General features: G+C 37.5%; 1 protein-coding gene and 2 long non-coding RNA genes across 3 annotated transcripts in view; 2 read left to right on the forward strand and 1 right to left on the reverse strand.

Moving 5' to 3' along the window:
• The window catches only part of LOC121733977 (organic cation transporter protein-like), a 41470-nt gene that overhangs the window by 11436 nt on the left and 7381 nt on the right, over positions 1-22653 (reverse strand). The gene's annotated exons all lie outside the window — the stretch shown is intronic.
• LOC121733992 lies at positions 3854-20984 on the forward strand. Its single transcript, XR_006036633.1, has 3 exons — positions 3854-3866; positions 4510-4519; positions 20114-20984. It is a non-coding gene; the product is annotated as an uncharacterized LOC121733992 (long non-coding RNA).
• On the forward strand, positions 9901-11549 carry LOC121733994. The gene is made up of 2 exons (XR_006036635.1): positions 9901-10137; positions 10222-11549. It is a non-coding gene; the product is annotated as an uncharacterized LOC121733994 (long non-coding RNA).

The following is a 22653-nucleotide window of genomic DNA, read 5'->3' on the forward strand; positions in this document are numbered from 1 at the left end:
TCATTTTCCTTTTTGCCTTTACGTAATTAGAACCCTGAAGAACCGCCATACTGGTACAAATGACCAAGATTTTTGTGTCACCATCATCTTGCTTAATAGTAAATAGATATCTAACGTTAAAATGATAATATTATGACTAATTATATAATAAGGATTCCATTTTTTACCATTTGGCTACGGAATCCAGGCTATAAAGTATAAACTATTGCGGAAATATATCATTAAAATGATTTAAAAAAAGGAGAGGGGGTAAGATTCACATTATTAGGTATTAGTTATTACTATTTGATGAATTTCGCATAATGAAAGTTAAGTATTATAATCCGTTGGCGAAATTCGTCACGCATATTTTGCATGCACAACTAGGTACCTATGGCGTCCGCACGCATATTTTGCATGCTCAACTACCTATGGCGCCCGCACGCATATTTTGCATGCTCATCTACCTATGGCGCCCGCACGCATATTTTGCATGCTCATCTACCTATGGCGCCCGCTCTATGTTAGATACATGCAGTAGTTCAAAGCGATATTTTATGATAATAATTACTTAAAAACTAACATTTAATGAATATGAATAGGTACCAAGAAATACTGTAATTACCTAAGCATTTTATTAATGCTAAAAATAGTTGTAATTTGTACCTTCGTTTTTCACAAAGATAATATGTCAATTTTGTATGTCATCGTAACATTTTTTACGGAAAATGTAAGACAATTATTTAAAAACTGTATTTTAAAAAGATAAAACCAACTTCAAAATTGTACGTAATTGAGAATTAAAACTCGATTATCGAAACTTAAACCGATTTTGATGAAACTTTTACTATTCCCTAAGTTGAACAATACCTAGTACAACAAAAAAAAATACTGAAATCGGTATGGTACTTCCAGAGATATGCGAACACAAACATAAAAACATACATACATACATACATACTTACATACAAACATATTACATACATAAGTACACTTTTGAAATTTGGCACATATTTTGTTCAGACGCTGATAATTGATATAGACTAACATATACGACAATTGGGTAGTTCTGGAAATATAACATACATACGCGTCGAATTGATAACCTCCTTTTTAATGAAGTCGGTTAAAAATGTTACCATCTAAAGGAGATATGTACTTTTTGTTTTTCTGCTTTTTAACTTTCTCAATAAGGACTATGCTCATTTCATTTAGTACTTTGTTTAGGAAAACGAGATACTTAGCATTAGCTTAATATGATTGTTTAATAAAGTCGAAGTGAACAATAATAGTTAAGTAATATTATTATGATTTTATAGTTTTAATTTTTATAGATAAAACACTTCTACAGTTCATCCGATTCAGTTGTGTGTCATGTTAACATTACTTAAGTTAATATCATTAGTCTAAGCATTATACAAATGTTAGGTTACTGGTTTAGATTCCTCCTATGTTCTCTATTGTTATCTAATATTCTATCAGGTGGTGATTCCCATGATCGAAAAGCAATAATATCTGCCTAAATGTATACTAGGATTAGCTTGACAAGTGGTTCCTGATACCTGTCGGCGATATGTCGGTTTGTCGGCGAAATATTGTCGGCAAATGACGCTGTTTCGTTTATTGCCGAATACGAGCACTTAATGTATATTTATACATTATCTTATCGTAATTTATTATTAAACGGGCACAGCCCAAGGCTCAGTGCTTGGGCCATGCCACTTTATTACATATGTAAACGACTTAGTATACCTAATTAAAAACTGTATCCTGTTCCAATTTGCCGACGACACGTGCCTCATCTCAGCCGACGAGGATATAAACATAGCCCTCCAACGTTTACAAGAAGACTTCACCTTGCTAGCAAAATGGTCACATGATGTTGGGCTTGTGATCAACAACAATAAGACCAAAGTCATATATGTAAGCTCAAGCCAAAACAGAAGTAATGTAGTACCCAAATTAGTTGCCCATGAACACGAGTGCCTACATTTAAATCCGCAAACATGTAATTGCATGGGCACCATGAGCAGTGCCCATGGTGCGTATACTATTTTTCTCTTCGACGGAGGCGGAAAACGGCAACATCGGTAAGCGCAGCGGGAAGAAAGTTGACGTTTTCGCCCGGAGGTGAGAAAAGTATTTTTTGAGTCTACAATCTACATCCGGTAGCGTTAACTCTAAAGTCTGAATAATTCATGAGCCAATAGATCCATACTAATATTACAAATGCTAAGTGGATCTGTCTGAGTGTCAGACCTTGTTGACTATAGCTTCATTTGAAAGAATAGGTTAGCTTCTTAGAATGTAAATTAAGAACATACTAAGGTAGTGATTTATAATAATATATTACTTATCTATAAATTCTGTATCATTTTTTAATTAGGGGCAAACGACTAACGAGAAAACAATCGAACGAAGAGTTGCAGGTGCGTTGTTTTATGAGGGAATACGCTCTCTTCTTGAAAGATAGCTCCGTCCCTCTGTCTACAAATTGTCGACTTTTTTGTTAGTAAGGTGCAAATAAATATACCTTTGACCGTCTTACTGCCGCAATCAGAGACGAATATTAATACTTAACTGTAATTAATTAATGAAGATTTTGGCATAAGCCTCAATCTGTCAAACTCTTCATTAAATTTAAGTTTAATTATCACTAACCCGTCCATCCCCAAGCGGCAGCCACTTGGGGATTGATATACTTATAACAACATAACAATTGAAAATATATTGTCTAGGATACCCACGATGGAGGTGTTAAATGTCTCTGAATATAATTGTAGTTATATTTTGATTGCGTAATTCAGTGGTCACAAACGCCCTCTTTTTATCACAACTGAGATTAAGATAATTACAGTACGACTCAGTATCGCGATTCGCGACATGGTACTAATCCATAAGATAAGGTGTGATTAATATTTGTGACCAGTCCCGGAGGAAAAACTTTTTATACTTATAATATGTAAAAATAATATGAAATTCTGTTGTTCATTAATATACAATTACATGTAAAAAATTGTATGAAATTCTGTGGTTCATTATTTTCATTATACATTAGCAGCCCTCAGTTAGTATGATGATGATGATAAAATACAGCTGTACACCCGATCTCAAGTTTCTTCAATAGTTTAGGACCTTGTATGCCAAATGACACATTACGAACTAGTTATTAGCGTCAAAGTTATTTTACAAGTTAGCTGCTTTAGTTTAAATCATAGCAAAAGAATATTTCATGTACTTAAGGCGACGCCTTGATAATTTGGTTGTAGCGATATCGATTTTTCTCAGGAATGACAAAAGCTAAGTTGTCAGTATTCATCATGTCTTTGTCTTTGAATTACCCATAGCATAACACGATTGGTCAACTTTTATAACACAGAATAATCAATCAAAAAGACCTCTGTAAAAAAAGGAATTCTAATTTTGCCAACAGAGGAGAGATCGAGTGATTTAAGCTTCCAAAATTTGTACATAGATTGGTTTAATACTCTTTAATTTGCCGATAGCTTATATGAAATATATAAATTATGGTTTTTAAATTACGCGACAAAAACCTTCTCCATCTCTTGCTGTTCCATTTCTTCAGAAAACAAGCAATCTAAAACATATCCAACACGGTTTTTTTACTTTATCGCGGCGTCACCTTAAGTACCAGTCGTTATAGAAAACATAAATGTTACTCATAGACTACGAATAATAACTTTCCCCACATTAGGCCATTTCTTTCCTCCAACCTGCGCTTCTCATGTCAATAAGAAAGTATTTTGCGGCATAATATTCTTTGGGCGGTAGCGGTTTGGGCGTTAAGAAGTAACAGAGAGACAGACAGACAGCTACACACTTTCATATTATTTATAAAATTAAGTAAAGTATTGGATTTTATCAAAGTGTTGATCCAACTTGCCAATTTCCGCGGAAAAATTTAGTTAGTAGCTAAGTACAGCCGCTGTTAACTGATAATATTAATTGATTTATATAAATAAAATCGTGATTAAATTCTTGTCCGTGTCTGATAGCGCTACCGCCGGGATTAAGACATATTTCGCGGACCCACACGCGGTGTTGGACACCTTAATATTATGACAATAACAAGAGTGATTTTAGGGTTCCGTAGTCAACAACAACCTTATAGTTTCTTGCTGTCCTTCTGTCTGTCCGTCTGTCTGTCCGTCTGTCTGTCCGTCTGTCTGTCCGTCTGTCTGTCCGTCTGTCTGTCCGTCTGTCTGTCCGTCTGTCTGTCCGTCTGTCTGTCCGTCTGTCTGTCCGTCTGTCTGTCCGTCTGTCTGTCCGTCTGTCTGTCCGCGGTTTTGCTCGGAAACTATAGGACCTACAAAGCTGTTTTGTCTGATCTGTGCTAGCGACATAATAGTACATAAAATCTTTACAAAATATTTTTATGATACCTCCCCTACACATCAAGTGGGAATAACTTTTTTTTTCGCGTCCACCCCATCGTGTGGGGTGTCGTTGGATAAGTTTTTTTTAAATATTATGAGTATTCAAAAATCATTTTCCGATTTAGAAAGTAAGTAGTAAGTAAGTGAAATATGAAGTTATAAAGTGGAAAAAATCGTTGAGAGTTCAGTGTGGGCCCCCCCCCCCCCCTTCTACCAGCTAAACGGTTGTTTCTGGAAATGTGAAGAAACTCACGGGGGTAAGAAATATATAATAGCTGAATTTAAAAGGAAAACTATCACGACTAAGAAGACTTCAAAAGATATTGAGTAATAGTAGATCAATAACTAAAAAAAATGTATTCGGCGAAGTATTAAAGGAACTTTTCGTTCAAATTCCTTTGAACGGAACTGGGGGGTGAGCCAAAATCTTTTCGTTATCGCTTCGTTATAGAATCGCCGAAGAAAATGTATGGAATTGACATAAGCGTTCGTTACTTACTACATGGAAGGTTATATCTGGTGAGACTGGAAACGTCACCTGTCGTAACACTGATTTTGAATTATACTTTGAAAAGAAAAAGATTACAAATAATCTCGAAGTTGCGACGGTTTTTGAAAAGTTTTTTGCTGACATTCCGGTCTCAACTACAAAAAATCTAAATTCCTCACCAGAAGCTGCTGAAAAGCTACTCAGAGACAATGTAAAGGAATGTGATGTCAATTTCAAGTTTAGGGAAATTAGCCCTAGAGATATTATTGATACCTTTAAATTGTTGAATATTAAAAATACTACTGATCTCTGGGGCATGTCTACAAAAATTATTAAATCGATAATTGACATCATAGCTCCTCATCTGGCAATAATTTTCAATGACTGCATTAAGAGTGGTGTTTTTCCTGACTTAATGAAGCACAGTAAGGTCGTACCTTTATTTAAAGCGGGAATTAAATCAGATCCGACTAATTACCGGCCTATTTCGATTTTACCGACTCTTAGTAAAATATTTGAAAAAATAATTTTACAGCAATTACTGTTACATTTTAATTTAAATAATTTATTACACAATAACCAATACGGTTTTACTAAGGGTCGTTCCACAACGGATGCTGGTATAGGTCTTCTTTGTAGCATATTTGAAGCTTGGGAGGAGTCACAGGATGCCTTAGGTATTTTTTGTGACCTCTCTAAGGCATTTGACTGTGTCGAGCATGCTACTTTAGTCAAAAAATTGCACCGCTATGGCATAAGGGACTCAGCACTCTGCCTTTTGACTTCTTACCTCAAAAATAGGACTCAAAGGGTTGAAGTTAATAGTAAAAGATCCAATGGGACCAAAATAGAATTAGGTGTACCACAGGGATCCATTTTAGGACCATTTCTTTTTCTCATCTACATTAATGACTTACCTTATCTAGTTAAGGATAATGAGATAGTACTTTTTGCTGATGACACTTCACTTATTTTTAAAGTGAAGCGACGGCAGTCAAATTACGACGAGGTAAATAGTGCTCTCTCAAAAATAGTACATTGGTTTAATGTTAATAACTTACTTTTAAACTCTAAGAAAACCAAATGTTTAAAATTTACTTTGCCCAATGTTAGGCAAGTTCAAACCAATTTACTATTAAATGATGAGAAAATGAATTTGGTGGACTCCACTGTATTCTTAGGCATTACATTAGATAGTAAATTACAGTGGGGTCCTCATATTGCTAATCTTGCAGGTAAGCTCAGTTCTGCAGCATATGCAGTCAGAAAAATTAGGGAAATTTCTGATGAAGACACGGCAAGACTAGTTTATTTTAGTTATTTTCACAGTAGAATGTCTTATGGTATCCTTTTATGGGGAAACGCTGCCGACATCAATACAATTTTTGTGCTGCAGAAGCGAGCTATACGCTCAATTTATAAAATGTCAGCTTTTGAATCTCTGAGAGAAAAGTTTAAAGAAATTGGTATTCTAACTGTTGCTTCTCAATACATTTTGGATAATGTATTGTATGTTAGAAAGAATTTAACTAAATTTAAAACTAAAAGTGATAGTCACGGTAGAAACACTAGAAATAGGCACAAGCTGGAAATACCAGTGATCAGACTTAGCAAAATAAGTAAATCTTTTAAAGGTCAATGTATACGCCTTTACAATAAAATCCCGGAAAACGTTCAAAATCTATCAATTAATAAATTTAAAAAAGTAATTAAAGAACGTTTGTGTGCCAAAGCCTACTATACGGTCAAAGATTTCCTAAACGATAGCACATCTTGGGAGTAGGATGGCTGCTTGCAAGGCTGCTTCTACATTTATTATATGTGACTTACAATTGTGTATTCATATTGTATAGATTAAGTTATTTACATTGTAAATTTTATTTTTTTAAAAGACAAATTTTCCACTTTTTTACTAAAAAGTGGCCCCGTGCGAGTTTCTTACGCCGGTTCTTCCCGCCGGGTTAGTTCCCGAACCGGTGGTAGGCAACATGTAGTTCAACATTCTGAAAATATTTGATTCAAATTTATTCAGAAATAAAACAATTTTTATTTTATTTTATTTATTGTTAATAATATGACGTTGACGTTCGACTCGTTTAATGTCAATTTTTTTTGTAAAAAATTGATGAAATATAACGAAGTGAAAACGTAAAGTTTCGGCTAAATGGCCTGAGATGAAGTTGTCAGTTTTGTAAAACGTTACAAATGTACATTAATTGACCATATAAAAATTATCAAAAACTAGCGGTACTACGGAACCCTATATTGCGCGTGCCCCGACACGCACTTGGCCGGTTTTATTTTTTCTTCGAAACAGTTTTTTTGACAAACTCCTACGAGAGGGCTGGACTGATTTAATACAAGTATTGAGTGCTTACTGCTTATTCGGAAGGACTGGACTGAGTCAACCTCTATTTCACACACCCGAAATAATGTTTTATCCTTTAGGAGCAGCCCCGGATTTATAAATACCTTGGTGCCTTGGTGCACCCGATCCCCAAAAAAGGTGATCGCTCAAACCCTTCCAATTACGGACCAATCGCTATATTATAACCTCTCTCTGTTCTCGAAGATAATGGAATCCATTATAATAGCAGCGGCTCGGCGTAGCTACTAAGGGCCAATTCACACCGGATCGGCAGCGGCGCGAAGAGGCGCGAAGAGGCGCGGCGAGGCGCGGCAAGGCCGGCAGAGGCGGCTCGCGTCGCCGCGGGCGGCCGCTAGTGGACGCTCGCGGCCGCTGGCGGCCGCGCGCTACCTTCAGAGCGCCGCACAGTGGATCGAAAATCGAGTTTCATAGACAAAGGAACTTGAATTTCCAGATGTCTTTTTTTGGGCTGAAATATGTTTTCCTAGTTGTTATTACATAATAAAATGTAAAAAGACTCATCTACGTGTAATAATAAGGAAGTAATAATTTTTTTAAGAAATTTTAGTATGGAGCCGACATGAAAAATGAGCATAATATCTCTGGAATCGCATGATTGGCCGTTATATCCTCACACACTATTATAGTACTAATTATTACTCACATTTTGGCATATTTTGTGTTACGGCGCCATTTGTACTTCATTTTGGTTAATTAAAATCTGTCCATTGGTACTTTATTTTGGTTAATTAAAAACTTAATTCAAATAGAAAGAAGAAAGAAATTATTATGGTGATATAGTTCCCTCTCTTTTTCCAGGATTTTCCAGTGTCCCCAGTAACAATTTAAAACTTCCAACTGAATTAAATTAAATTGTCTGGAACTACTTTTTTTATGAAATAAGGGGGCAAACGAGCAAATGGGTCACCTGATGGAAAGCAACTTCCGTCGCCCATGAACACTCGCAGCATCAGAAGAGCTGCAAGTGCGTTGCCGGCCTTTTAAGAGGGAATAAGGTAATAGCGGAGGGTAGGGAAGGGAAGGGAAGGGAATAGTTGAGGGTAGGGAAGAGAATAGGGTAGGGGTTAGGGGATTGGGCCTCCGGTAAACTCACTCACTCGGCGAAACACAGCGCAAGCGCTGTTTCACGCCGGTTTTCTGTGAGAACGTGGTATTTATCCGGTCGAGCCGGCCCATTCGTGCCGAAGCATGGCTCTCCCACGTATAAACTACTTGACACTACTTGACATATTCTATTGTTTTTTTGTTAAATGATCCGTGTTCTTTACTTTCATAAAAAAATTGTAACTCCCTTATTATTAAAAAAAAAATTAAAAACGTTTTTATTTCGGTCTGTGACCATAATATAGTGTTAGTAAACATTTTACTTAAATACTACGTTAGTAAGAATACAACATTACAAATAATTATATATTATGGGGCAAGCACAATATCACGTATAATATAACTATTATACGTGATATTGGTGTCCTTAACTAGGTGGACGCGAGTCCAGTGCTGCATCGTAGCACTGTCCACATCCAGTCTCTCCGCTACTGTCCTCAGCAGGTATCAAGGATGCCACACATTTCCTAATGATAGCTGAGAAACTATCAACGTCAGCTGAAGCTAGCATCCCTGAAGCACTACAGTGTCGGGGCAGCCCCAGCAGCGCCCTGAAGGCGTTATTATACTGGGTGCGCAGGGCTCTATACGTAGTTTGACTATAGTTGATCCATAGGCTGCCCGTGTACAGAGAATGACAATACGCTTTAAAAAGCGTTATTTTCACTCATCTGTAGCCTTAGCACGGCCACCAGTAGAAATGCGAAAGTATGGACAAACTGTGGAAATAAACTTAAGATAGCGTTCCGATCTTTTTTCGTTCCCAAAAATTCAATTAAAATGCCACTTTATGACAGACTAAAGTCCTAAAAATTCAAACAATATCCTACTCTATGACGTATACTATAGTCTGTCATAAAGTGGCATTTTAATTGAATTTTTGTCGGTCGCGATTGGCCGCGGTAAAGATCGGACCGGCACCTTTAGTTTATGTCCACAGTTTGTCCATACTTTCGCATTTCTACTGGTGGCCGTGCTAAGGCTACTGGAACATCGGGCAAACCTACGGGACAACATATTAGCTCTTATACATAAAGCCCTGCGCTCCCGTTCCATATCCTCATCATCTTTGAGCGTTTCACCGACCCAGTGCCCCAGATATTTAAAGTTTTTAACCTGAGCAATCACAGCACCATTAAGTGTCACAGGCGGGACCTGATAGCTCTTGTTACCAGCTTTAAAAACCAGCAACTCACTTTTGGCAGTATTATGCCTAAGGCCATGGGCCGTAGCGAAACGCTCACAGATGTCAATGAGCTTCTTAAGAGCACTTATTGATGGGCACAGCAGGACCATGTTATCTGCGTAGCTAATATTGTTGACAAAGGTACCGTCAATAGAGCATCCGACACCAGCACTGCTGAGCTCATCAATTAACCCATTTATGTACAGATTGAAAAGCGTTGGAGAGCTTACCCCCCCCCCCCCCCCCCCCCCCCCCTGTCTCACCCCGCATTCCAATCTGAACATGTCAGAATGTACTCCTGCCCACTTCACGTAATTCCTCTGATTTGCATACCAATACTTCAAGATTGAGATAAATGCATATAAAGGAAATAATATTTCCTTATTTAAAATTGGCGCCCATTCATAGTGGCAAAAATTAATTGTGCCACAATTTGACAAACATCAAGAGGAGAAGCCGAAGGAGTTTTATCTGTGACAACTGACAAGCATTACCGAGCAAGTTTTCATATTTTTCAAGAGTTTTCATATTTTAAGATTAATAGTAAAAAATAGTTTAGAATAAACTTTAATTGTCGTTTTTCTTATTTCAGGTATGGTCAAATTATGTTATGTTATAGAATTATAGTATTATGTTGTAGTATAATAGAGAATAATAATAAAACTTCTTATTTCAGAACAACACAACGTTTATTCTAATTTCAAAAACAAATTGTAATAAAAACGTATTACAAAACGACAATTTGTTTATAAAAAACAATGGAAAAACTTCAATTCGAATTTACTTTGTTGCCTAGTAGTGATGGAAAATCTAATATTTTATGTATAACCTCAATTGGCACACCGGACAGCAAAGTATATGCTATACCAGAAGAATTACAAGGAGTTAGTCATCATAAGACCTTATGTTCTACTACATCCTTTACTAAAGTAAAAAATAGCTTAAAGAAACGATACCAAAAAAGAAGAATATGGATAACCTTGTCAAAAGAACTGTCCGAAACTTATCTAGATGCAGATAATAATATTCAATTTAATGACCAGTATTTGGAGGAAATAAGTATAGAGAAATCCCTTACTGGTAATACATTGCCAACGGAAACAGAAAGATTAGAAAAAATATTTGTGAGGTTCCTGGAAAATACTCAAACTAGCAGCAATAAGCAACAGAATTTGAAAAATATAGCAGAAAAATTTGTGATAGAAAAATTTACAACAAGAAATCCAAATGCAAGTCAATGGATTGAGATGTTTGAGAAAGAGTGCATTCGATGTGATGTCACAACCGATGAAAGTAAAATTGAAGTACTCCGATTATTTTTGGACAAAAGTTGTTTAGACTGGTACAATTCAATGATTATAAAATTATCAATGAATTCAGATTGGTCGCAATGGAAAGATAAGTTTTGTCATTCATTTATCAATAAAGGTTGGAATCCAGTGATATATGCATTATCTTTTAAATATAAAGAGGGTTTACTAGTGGATTATGCAATGAGAAAGGAGAAACTATTATTGGAGATGAGAAAATCAATAGATACAGATACTTTAATTGATATCATTGCGGCTGGTTTACCAGAATTCATATTAAACAAGATTGACAGGGAATCCTAAAAAGACACAGTAGATTTATTTAACGAACTCGGTAAATATGAACACCTGATGAACAGAAGAAGTAGGATAACTCCAAGGAAATATGAAAACCAGAAGTATGTGAGTAAAAATGAAGAGAAAAGTCCATGTAAAATATGTGACAAGTTAAATAAAGGTACCCGTTACCATCCGGAAGCTACTTGCTGGTTTCGGTCAAATGAAAATGGACAAGTTAAAAAAAGGGACTATAAACATGTTAACAACTCTGTGATTGAAGCTGAATTGATAACTGACCAAAAAAACGAGTTGTAACACCATTAATATACGTCAAGCTACAATTGGATGATAAACTTGAACTATATGGAGTGTATGACTCTGGTTCAAATGTTTCATTAATAAATTCAAGATTCCTTAAATTAAAAGGAAAAGGTATTGGCAAGAATGAAACAAATTTAAAAACAATTAGTGGTGTTACGGAAACAAGTGGCTTGGTGAAATTGAAAATTAAAATGTTTGCATTAGAAAAAAATGTTGATATTTATGTTATGGATGAGGAAAAAATGCATCATGATTTCTTAATTGGATTGGACCTGATAAAAGAGTATAAACTGATTCAAAATGAAAATTTAACAGTTTCACAAAATCTGAACATCCATAAATCTATACCTACATGTGAAAGATCCCAGAAAATAACAACAAATGATAAGAGACAAATACAGAACATGATTAATTTTAATGAACATATTATAAAAGAAGATTTTGATATAAAGATAAAGCATTTAAAGGAAGAACAACAGCATGAAATAATGAAATTAATTTCTAAATATAAAAATGTTTTTGCAAAGGACAAATACGATATTGGTACAGTTAATGGGTATGAATCAAGGATAGATTTGATAATGGATAAATATTGTAGTAAGAGACCATATAAATGCACAGTAGAGGACAAGAAAGAAATAGAGGCACAAGTAGCTAAGTTACTGGAAAATAAACTTATTGAAGAGTCGTACAGCCCATTTGCTGCACCCGTTACCCTAGCGTTTAAAAAAGAAGACAACAAAAAGTCAAGACTCTGTATAGATTTCAGGGAATTAAATAAATTAGTGGTACCACAGGCCCAACCATTTCCTCTTATTGAAGATCTGATGATAAAAACGAGAAACTGTCGATTTTTTTCAACCCTAGATATAAATTCTGCGTTTTGGGCAATCCCGCTACGTATCGAAGACAGAAAGAAAACAGCTTTTGTTACCCAAGAAGGGCACTACCAGTGGACGTGTTTGCCATTTGGACTCAAAACGTCACCAGCTATTTTCCAAAGGATATTGAGTACAATTTTAAGAAAATATCATCTAAACGGCTTTGCTGTTAATTATATCGATGATATATTGATATATTCAAAAACATTTGAAGAACACATTAGCCATCTAACACAATTACTGGAAGCAATTACAAGGGAAGGTTTCAGATTAAAATTTACCAAATGCATATTCGCATCTGACTCGGTAAAATATTTGGGACATATAATCCAAGACAATTCTATTCGGCCAATCAATGATAACTTAATTTCAATAATGGAATTTCCAGTCCCTAAAACTCAAAAAAACGTACGACAGTTTTTAGGGAAAATAAATTTTTACCATGGATTTATACCAAACAGTGCTAAAATATTGGACCCTTTGCATAATTTGCTTCGGAAAAATGAAAAATTCATTTGGTCTGAAAAATGTCAAGAAGCATTTAATACTATAAAAAAGTTACTGTGTTCAAAACCTATACTAGAAATTTATGATAGGAATTTACCCATAAATATATATACAGATGCCTCATTGGAAGGCATTGGTGCCATTTTGAAACAGGTACAACCAAATGGCGAAGAAAAGCCAGTGGCTTATTTCTCAAAGAAACTTAATAATGCACAGAAGAAGAAAAAAGCAATATACCTTGAATGTCTAGCCATCAAAGAAGCAGTTAGGTATTGGCAATTTTGGCTGATAGGAAGATCATTCACTGTCTACACTGATCATAAGCCACTAGAAAACTTAAATTTAAAAGCTCGACCAGATGAAGACTTAGGTGATTTAACTTACTATCTGTCACAGTACGATTTCAAAATAAAATATGCACCTGGAAAACAAAACATAGAAGCTGACTGTCTAAGCAGGAATCCGGTATTAGAACCAGATAATAATATAGAAGAAAAACTAAAAACTGTTAACTTAATTACATTGGAAGATATTATATTAGATCAAAATAAAAATGTTCATATTCAAAATAACAAAAGTAAATTGATTGAAAAGTGCAATATTTACTTTAAGAAAAGTAGAGAAAAGGAAAAAGTTATTATATCAGAAGAATTTAGCATGAAGTTTTTAAAGAAATTGCACAATAACCTGGGTCATATTGGAATGAAACAGATGCAAAATACTGTAAGTCCATATTATATAACAAAGAATTTATTTGAAAATATTAAGAAAATTTGCAAAAACTGTGATACATGTGTAAAAAATAAATCAAGAGGTCAATATAAATATGGTATGATGTCACAATTGGGCCCAGCAAAGAAACCTTTCGACATTGTCTCCATAGACACTATTGGAGGCTTTGGAGGTTCGAGATCTACAAAAAGATATCTTCATTTGTTAGTCGACCATTTCACAAGACATGCATTTATTCTCACCTCCAAAACACAGAGTGCTAATGATTTCATCAGTTTAGTATCAAAAATACCTGAAACTTTCAATATTGGTATGATACTATCGGACCAATACCCAGGGATAAATTCAAAAGATTTCAAGAAATATTTAGATGAAAAACAAATACCTCTAGTATTCACAGCGGTTAATGCTCCATTTTCCAATGGCTTAAATGAGAGGCTAAATCAAACCCTAGTGAATAAAATTAGATGTAAAATTAACGAACAGGGAAATACAAGAGCCTGGACAACCATAGCCCAAGAATGTGTCAAGCTATACAATGATACCCCACATACAGTCACTGGCTATACACCGAGCTACCTATTATTTGGAAGAGACGTTGCTATTTTACCGAAAGAGTTGAAGCAAAATAAAATATCTGAAAATGATTGGATTCGAGACAAAAATAGAGCATTGGAAAATACTATTAAATCACATGATTATAATAAGAAAATATTTGACAAAAACAGGAAATTTCATGAATATAAAGTAGGTGAATATGTATACATAGAAAATGGGAATAAGCTAAACAGAAAGAAATTAGACGAACTAAGAATTGGACCATATAAAATTATAGAAAAACTATCTAGCACTATATTTAGAGTAGATACTGGACATAAAAAGACAGAATCTAATATTTTTCACATCACAAAGCTGATCCCCGTTCCTGAATTGGAGAAAACATTCGACAGCTGCAGTGCCTAGTGGATTTGGCTGAAAAATCTTTATGATTTTTTTTTCTGAGGGGGGGAGATATAAAGGAAATAATATTTCCTTATTTAAAATTGGCGCCCATTCATAGTGGCAAAAATTAATTGTGCCACAATTTGACAAACATCAAGAGGAGAAGCCGAAGGAGTTTTATCTGTGACAACTGACAAGCATTACCGAGCAAGTTTTCATATTTTTCAAGAGTTTTCATATTTTAAGATTAATAGTAAAAAATAGTTTAGAATAAACTTTAATTGTCGTTTTTCTTATTTCAGGTATGGTCAAATTATGTTATGTTATAGAATTATAGTATTATGTTGTAGTATAATAGAGAATAATAATAAAACTTCTTATTTCAGAACAACACAACGTTTATTCTAATTTCAAAAACAAATTGTAATAAAAACGTATTACATGCATATGGCAGATTCGTATCTTCACGGAGTTTTCTCCAGAGCTTGTCGTATTGGACCAAATCAAAGGCCTTGGACAGATCGAGAAATAGAGCATAAACTGGAGTGTTCCTGGTCGTATAGTACTGAACAGTATGCTTGAGGCACAGGATAGCTGCCTCAGTAGACAGACCCGGCCTAAAACCAAATTGGGCATCATTTAGATTTATATGGGCCCTCAAGTGCTGACAAAGCAGCCTGTCCAGTACCTTTGCCACAGTAGTTGCCAGGGATATTGGTCTATAATTAGCTTTACTACCAGTATCTCCTGTTTTATTTTTGACTACTGGTACAACTACAGTTTTAAGCATGCTCTCAGGTAAGTATCCATGATTCAAGCAGAGAGAGAAGAACATAGCTAGAACTTGAGGCAGGTGAGGACCAGCACATTGAAGGTGTTCAATACTTAAATGGTCGTGCCCCGGCGATTTTCCTTTTGTCATCTTCTTTAAAATCTGTCTTATCTCCTCCGCTTTAATCACAACGGATTTTCTGCGCACACAATGTACATTACAATTTTTAAAGCTGTTAGAACTATTACAGGCTGCACTCATAGGTGATTCTACTTTAAAATAATCTTTGAACATTTCTGCTATCAACGAGGGTTCACTTAGACCTTCCACAACCGATGGAGCTTTAGGGTTTAATAGCTTAGTTTGTTTCCAAAAGCTAGAAAAATTTTTAGTTGAGTGATGTTTGGCCAAAATATTCATTTTTATCTGTATTTTATTATTTTGACACCACTTCAGCTTGCTTTTGAAATTATGTCTAGTCTCACACATCTTATTATAAATATAACAATTTTTTGGTTTAATAAACAATACCCAATATTTAAACCAGAAACGAGCGTCACTATGTGCAGCCTTCACATATTTATTCCAACCACAGATGTACTTGTTTTTGTGTTTATCAAGACGTTTTTGTTTAGCACTAAGTATAGAAGCTTCGCTCAGATAATTTATAAGGCTATTGTACATATCTAGTAACACATTTTTATGACTAGGAATATCACACAAAGTATTGGCACAGATTCTAAAAATCTCAGGAAAATCAATCTCCTTTAACTTTTTATTACAATATTCAGTGTATAAAGATATTTGAGAATCATCCCTCTCGCTCCAAATAATATTGTTAGAAATATTTTTAGCTGGATGTACAATTTGTGATCTCAAAACCCCTAGGTTACACTGTATTTCAAGCGGAAAATGGTCTGACCAGAATACATTATAATTTATATTTCCATTTACGATAGTATGTATTACTGTGTTACAATACAATGGTCAAGCCAACTATTCGTTCCATGACTGTCACTAACATATGTATACGAATTAGAGTTTAATCCTAGTAATTGGACATCAGCACAGATCCAATCCTGTATCTCACAAAAGTTCAATAGTTCATCACCAAACCGTCTACCCGGTTGGGCATTAAAGTCGCCCAATATATATGCATATTCCACATCACAACTGTCAATAATAGCATGCAACTCATCCAAGCAATGAGTAAATTCCACTAAGTTCGTTTGTTGATCCGTAGGCATATACACGGAAAATATTAAGAAAGTGCATTGCCCTAGTGTTACCTTAACAGCAATAATCCGATCACTAACACATTTCACAGGTGTCACAGAAGTGAATAGGTTTTTCCGCCACAAGATTGCCACACCTCCATATGGACGCCCACGCAGTATGTCCTTTGACATATCTATAGCTGATTTTCCGACATAATCAAAATCCAAGTCCACCGTGCCCAGCAAAGGAATATCGTGTGGGAGCAAACATGTCTCTTGTAATGCGATTATGTCAGCTGTTTTGCATAAAGATCGAATACACTCAGTCGATCTTATCAGTGATCTACAATTAAAAGTAACAAATTTCGTAGCACCGCTATCCATAATTATTGTGTATTTACTGAAATACCATCACTGGTGTGTTTAGAGGTCTTCTAAAGATTAACAAAACGCCGAAACGTAACACCCTCAGGCCACAGGGTATCATTTAAAAACAAAGATATTTTATTTTTCGGTACGTAGACAATGAAAGAATTAAAAGGTTTTAACTCTTTATGTTGCAATTTTCTTAAATTCACCTCTACTTGTGTTTTATTGCTAATGTATTCAATTATATCCTGCTCGGTGGTATTCTTATCAACATTGTTTATAAACAACAGGACTATTATATTTGCCGCCTTAAATTTTACAGCTGGTTCAATATATGCCTTGCCTTGATTGCTAACAAACTTGTTTTTCATGCGTTTACGCTGTAGGTACTCGAGTCCAATCGTCTGTTATTGGCTTATCATTAATTGATTTACATTGACAATTATTAGACGCCACAACTTCAGCTAAGGTTTTACGACTATTTTTGTCCGGCGTAGATTCAACCTTATTTGTATGATCATTAAATACATATTCGTTATCTTGTGATGCAATCACTGAGCTTCTCTTATCAGTTGGCGACAAGGAACGCTGCAATGTACTCGGGTGTGAAAGAGATGCAGGATGTTGGTCTTCCACTACGTCACGTACTTCGCTTTGTTGCGATTCTGTGGTAATATGCGGTAGGCCTACCAGTCCACTATCCATACAAAAACTATTTTGGCATCCACCTCCTCTTTTGGTATTAATAAAAAACTCTGTTCCTGACATAACTGATTCTGAATTATTATTGCATTCTGAATTATTTTTGCATAATATCTCAGTCTTCATGTCCTGCAATTGTTGACATGTAACGTAATTATCCTCAATTGTCTGTAGTTCATTTTTAAGAACAATAATATCTTTCAACAATCTAGACGCATCGATATGATCGAATGTCAGCGGTGGAAGCTTTTGCAGATCTTTGGCTACAAGAACGGGCAAATCTTCTGGGTTAGACTCTTTAAAAACAGCGATCACATCATGTAGATCTTTTTATGACTTCATAGCCTTTTTTCTAGTTATTTTTCGTTGCGAAACAGCACTAAACAACAAAGACTTGGCACTGTCAATGTCTTTACTAGAAAAACTATTTAAGTACAAAGTCACAAGGGACTTTTCGTCCATAACATCTTGCTTGTTTTAAACAAAAGCAAGCAGTTCACAGATCACTATATTACATGATGAACATTTCAGTGTAGACGACATCGCGAAAATATTGTCACGCGTACGCGCACGCCAGACACGTCCTTTCGCTAGCGCTCAAGGACGCGGACTCAATTATTACACGTAGCTGCGTCTTTTTACATTTTATGATGTAATAACAACTAGGAGACCATATTTCAGCCCAAAAAAATGACATCTGGAAATTCAAGTTCTTATGTCTAGGATACTCGATTTTCGATCCACTGTGCACCGCGCGTCCGTCGGCGGAAAGTGCTCGCGGCACCTCGCGACGACGCGCGCGGTCGCGGGAAGCCGCGAGCACTTTCCGCCGACGGTCGCGCGCGGCCGCCCGCGGCGCCTCGAGCACTTTTGAAGTTTTCAAGCGATACTAGTAGTTATAAGTATGTAAATAAAGTTTAAAATTATTTCAGACTAAAAGTGCTCTTCGCGCCGCTGCCGGCCGCTGCCGATCCGGTGTGAATTGGGCCTTAGGGGCTAGGCCCTGGGGCCCTCAAGCGCAGGGGGCCCTCGAATCCTTACCAGAAATATTTCTATAACCTTTTCGGAAACAACATCAAACGTTGGGATCTATTAAACTTCACTGGCAAATCGGACACCACTTTAAAAAAAAACTAAATCCGACAAGATAGATATCAAAATATATTTTTATTGCAGATAACGTATTGGACCATCAGGTTCCCTTGAATCTTCCCTATTTCGTTTTGTTAGCCAAACCTACACCAAGTATTAATTATTGTAATGTATGTTGGTACTCTTTAATAATACTTTTAGTACCTGCCTTTGCAGTGCACAAGAAAGAGCTGTAGTTGCTTAGCATTTTAAGATTTAAGAAGAAGGATATTATTATATTAGATTATTATTTTTAAATTATTTTTGTATATTTCATACTTTTATTAAATAAAAACTTTATCCGTTTACATAGCAGTGGGGCCCCATTTTTTAGGTTGACCCAGGGCCCTAGGTTACCTAGCTACGCCACTGATCAATAGCCAGCTTCTTCGATACTTGGACGGCCAGGGATTACTAAGCGACAAACAGTACGAGTTTCCGTAAAGGTCGCTCGGCTGGTGATCTCTTGGCGTACCTAACTCATCGTTGGGCTCAAGCAATTGAGTCGAAGGGAGAGGCACAAGTTTCTTAGCAGATAGAAGCGTAAGGCGTAGTTGACGGCGAATGCTCTGAAACTCACTCTGTTCATGCTGGTGTCCCTCAGGACTGTATGTAGGGCCTACCCTATTCATACTGCATATCAATGACATGTTACAGACAGACTGGTATATACAGCAGCACAGATAGTACAGGTGATGCTGTATATACCAGCCTGCTTAGCATACGCCAACGAGATATCTCACTCTACATGTTTTCTCGATGTTTGATGGTTTGTCTCTTCATCTCTGTTGGCGACACGACAAACTCGGCGGGGCCGTGGTCGCCGGGTGGCAGAGCAGTGGACTGTATCTTGAAGGTGAAGGATGCCGGATAGAAGATTTCTGGAGAAGGAGGTGCAGGAGACGAGAAGGAAACACAGGAGTGAACTTGGTACTGCTTGGAGCGGAGTGTGGTGGAGCAGGGCTTACGCATGCATCTGCTTAGCTTGTCGGAAGTGAATGTGTATGCACCGAGAAAGTGCGTGTTTATATAGGAAATTTTGTACCGTTAGAACCCGTGGGGTTCTATCGGTTGTTGTCGAACGAATGCAGTCCGTTTATTGAAATATAACATTTTACACATAATATGACATCAAATGGGATTCTTATAAGCTAATACAATGGTAAACAAACATTCTTATAAGATAAATAAACAATAAAATGTGTAAAATAAAGCCATGTAAAAAAGAGACAACAATAGTTCGAGTGCAACTATGCAAGAAAGATACAGCAATAACAATTGTGTGAAACACACTACATTCCCGTGCGAAAGGGACAGCAATATTATAAAAATGAGACACAAGATAAACATTTTCCAATAGGAATTACTAATATGAAATCTTAAATCTAAGTGTAAACAAAAAGAGGGAATAAAACTAAGCTATTATTTACAGTCTCCCCCTCGTGCGCAAGCACCGAAACGTTTTATTCCTGGCTGCTTACGAGAATCAGACGAGAGGCTGGGCGACGAATTAGTCCGGCGGCTGTACGGACTTCTGCTACTCTAACCCGCCCGTCTGGACCTGGGAAAGTCTTTATTATTTCACCTCTAGGCCATATTCCACGGGGCATCGTTCTATCACATATTATAACGATGTCTCCGGGGTTGAGGTTGCTGTGCTGCGGGTTGCCGAGCCGAGGCATCAATTGGGGTTTGTACTCTGCTACCCATCGAGCCCAGAACGCTTCGGCCAACTTTTGCGCAGCTTTCCACGAGCGACTATCTGCTGTGTAGTCTTTATACGAGCCGAAAGGTATCATCCCGCTTGACCTCCCAATTAGGAAGTGATTTGGGGTCAGTGATTCCTCGTTTAGATCAGGATTTACTGGTGTTAACGGTCTCGTATTTATGACATGTTCTGCTTCCAGCAACAGCGTATGCAACACTTCATCTGGGGGCGTCTTTTCTGTTAAGGTGACTCGTAATGCCGCCTTCACAGATCTCACTAATCTCTCCCAGGCGCCGCCCATGTTCGGGGCCCCAGGGGGTATTCTTTTCCAAATTATCTGTTTTCCGGAGGCGAAGACCTTCATCGCGTCGTCATTTTGTCGAAGAGCTTCCGTCACTTCTTTCTCGGCGCCCACGAAGTTGGTTCCGTTGTCGCTATATATGACCGTCGGAGTGCCACGGCGGGACATCATTCGGCGCAAGCTCATAATCATGGAGGATGCAGATAGGGAAGGCACCAGCTCCAGATGCACGGCCCGAGTGGTGAGGCACGTGTAAAGTGCGCCCCACCGCTTTTCGCGTCTTCGCCCGATCGTGACGTGCATTGGGCCAAAATAGTCAACCGCCAAGGCTGTGAACGGTGGCTGATTATGGGCCAGTCTTTCAGGAGGTAAGTCACCCAGGGGAATTTTAGAGGGAGTTCCCCTGTAGGTTCTACACCATTGACACTTGTTGCATATATAGCGAAGGATGCTGCGTAGTCCAATTATGTGGTAGCGCTGTCGGAGCTCGTTCATCACGGTTTGGTGATTGCCGTGGTTAAATACTGCGTGCGTGTGATGCACTAACAGTCGGGTAAATTCTTCCTTCGCATGTAGGACAGGCAGATTATATTCTTCCTTAACTCTGCTATCGAGGTATAATATCCCGCTGCGGTCGAGTTTCACAGCAAGTTTGTGAAAGGGGGACCTCTTCGGAGGTCGTTGCCCAGCCTCTATCGTCTTTATATCGTCCGCGAACGAGATGTTCTGACTCCTCTTGATAAGCAGCAATTCTGCTAGTCTGATGTGATCAGGAGAGATTTCCGTATTTACTTTTCTCTTGAGCAATTTGGCTTTAAATGCCTCAGCCGAGAGCAAGACGGTGGCAGCAGCGCGTACCAGGCGCTTATACTTCGAAAACCTTTCAACTTTAGGCAAGTAATCGTTATTTACATGGTCTACACAGACGTGAACCTGCTTAATTATTCTCTCCTCCCCTGAAGGGGGTAAGGGAGCCGCGGTCCGCTTTTCGCACGGCCATGTCGCGGGGTCGTCTAAAATAAAGCTAGGTCCTGTAAACCATCTGTGTGTCGAACTAAAATTCACCGGAATGCCCTTGGTAGCGTCGTCCGCGACGTTGTCGGCGCTCGGCACCCATCGCCAGTCGGCCGGGGTCGTTGTACTTTCGATCTCGGCTAGCCGGTGCGCGACAAACGACTTGAAAGTACGCGGATCGGACCTAATCCAAGCTAATACCGTTTTTGAATCCGACCAGTAATACGACTTTGTAATTTTGTAGTCAGATTCCCGTTTTACTGACTCTGCTAAGCGGGAACCAAGAACCGCGGCTTGCAACTCTAATCGCGGTATCGAAATTGGTTTCAACGGCGCTACTTTCGCCTTTCCCGTAACTAATCTAGCCGTCTTTGTGTTATTATTCATGCCAACGAAATAAACTGCGGCCGAATAAACTTTTTCGCTAGCATCGCAAAATATGTGTAACTCCCCCTCGCCAGAGGGCGGGGCAGGTACGTATCTTTCTATTTCGAAAGTCCTCAGCAAGTTTAAATTATTAATAAACGACATCCACGTAATGTGGTGTTCCTTAGTTATAGGATCGTCCCAACCTACGCCACTACGCCATATTTCCTGAATGAGGCACTTACCTACCATAGTTACCGGCGAAACTAATCCTAACGGGTCGAAAACCGACATGACGGCGCTAGTGACTTGCCTCTTGGTGGGTAAAATTTCCCCTGAAATTACACTAGATGGCGTGTTTCTGAGATTCACGTTAAATCCTAGAGTGTCGCGAGCGTGGTTCCAAATGAGACCTAAAGTCCTCTCTGTATCGCTTTTTCCTAAAGTCGTCGCGCCGCTAATTCGCTTATCGGAAACGTCTTTTATTACTTCGGGCACATTCGACGCCCAACCGCGTAACTCGAACGAAGCGCCTAAGTTAATCCTATACATGGCA

Source organism: Aricia agestis, chromosome 14, assembly GCF_905147365.1.
Source record: "Aricia agestis chromosome 14, ilAriAges1.1, whole genome shotgun sequence".
NCBI classification, from domain to species: domain Eukaryota; kingdom Metazoa; phylum Arthropoda; class Insecta; order Lepidoptera; family Lycaenidae; genus Aricia; species Aricia agestis.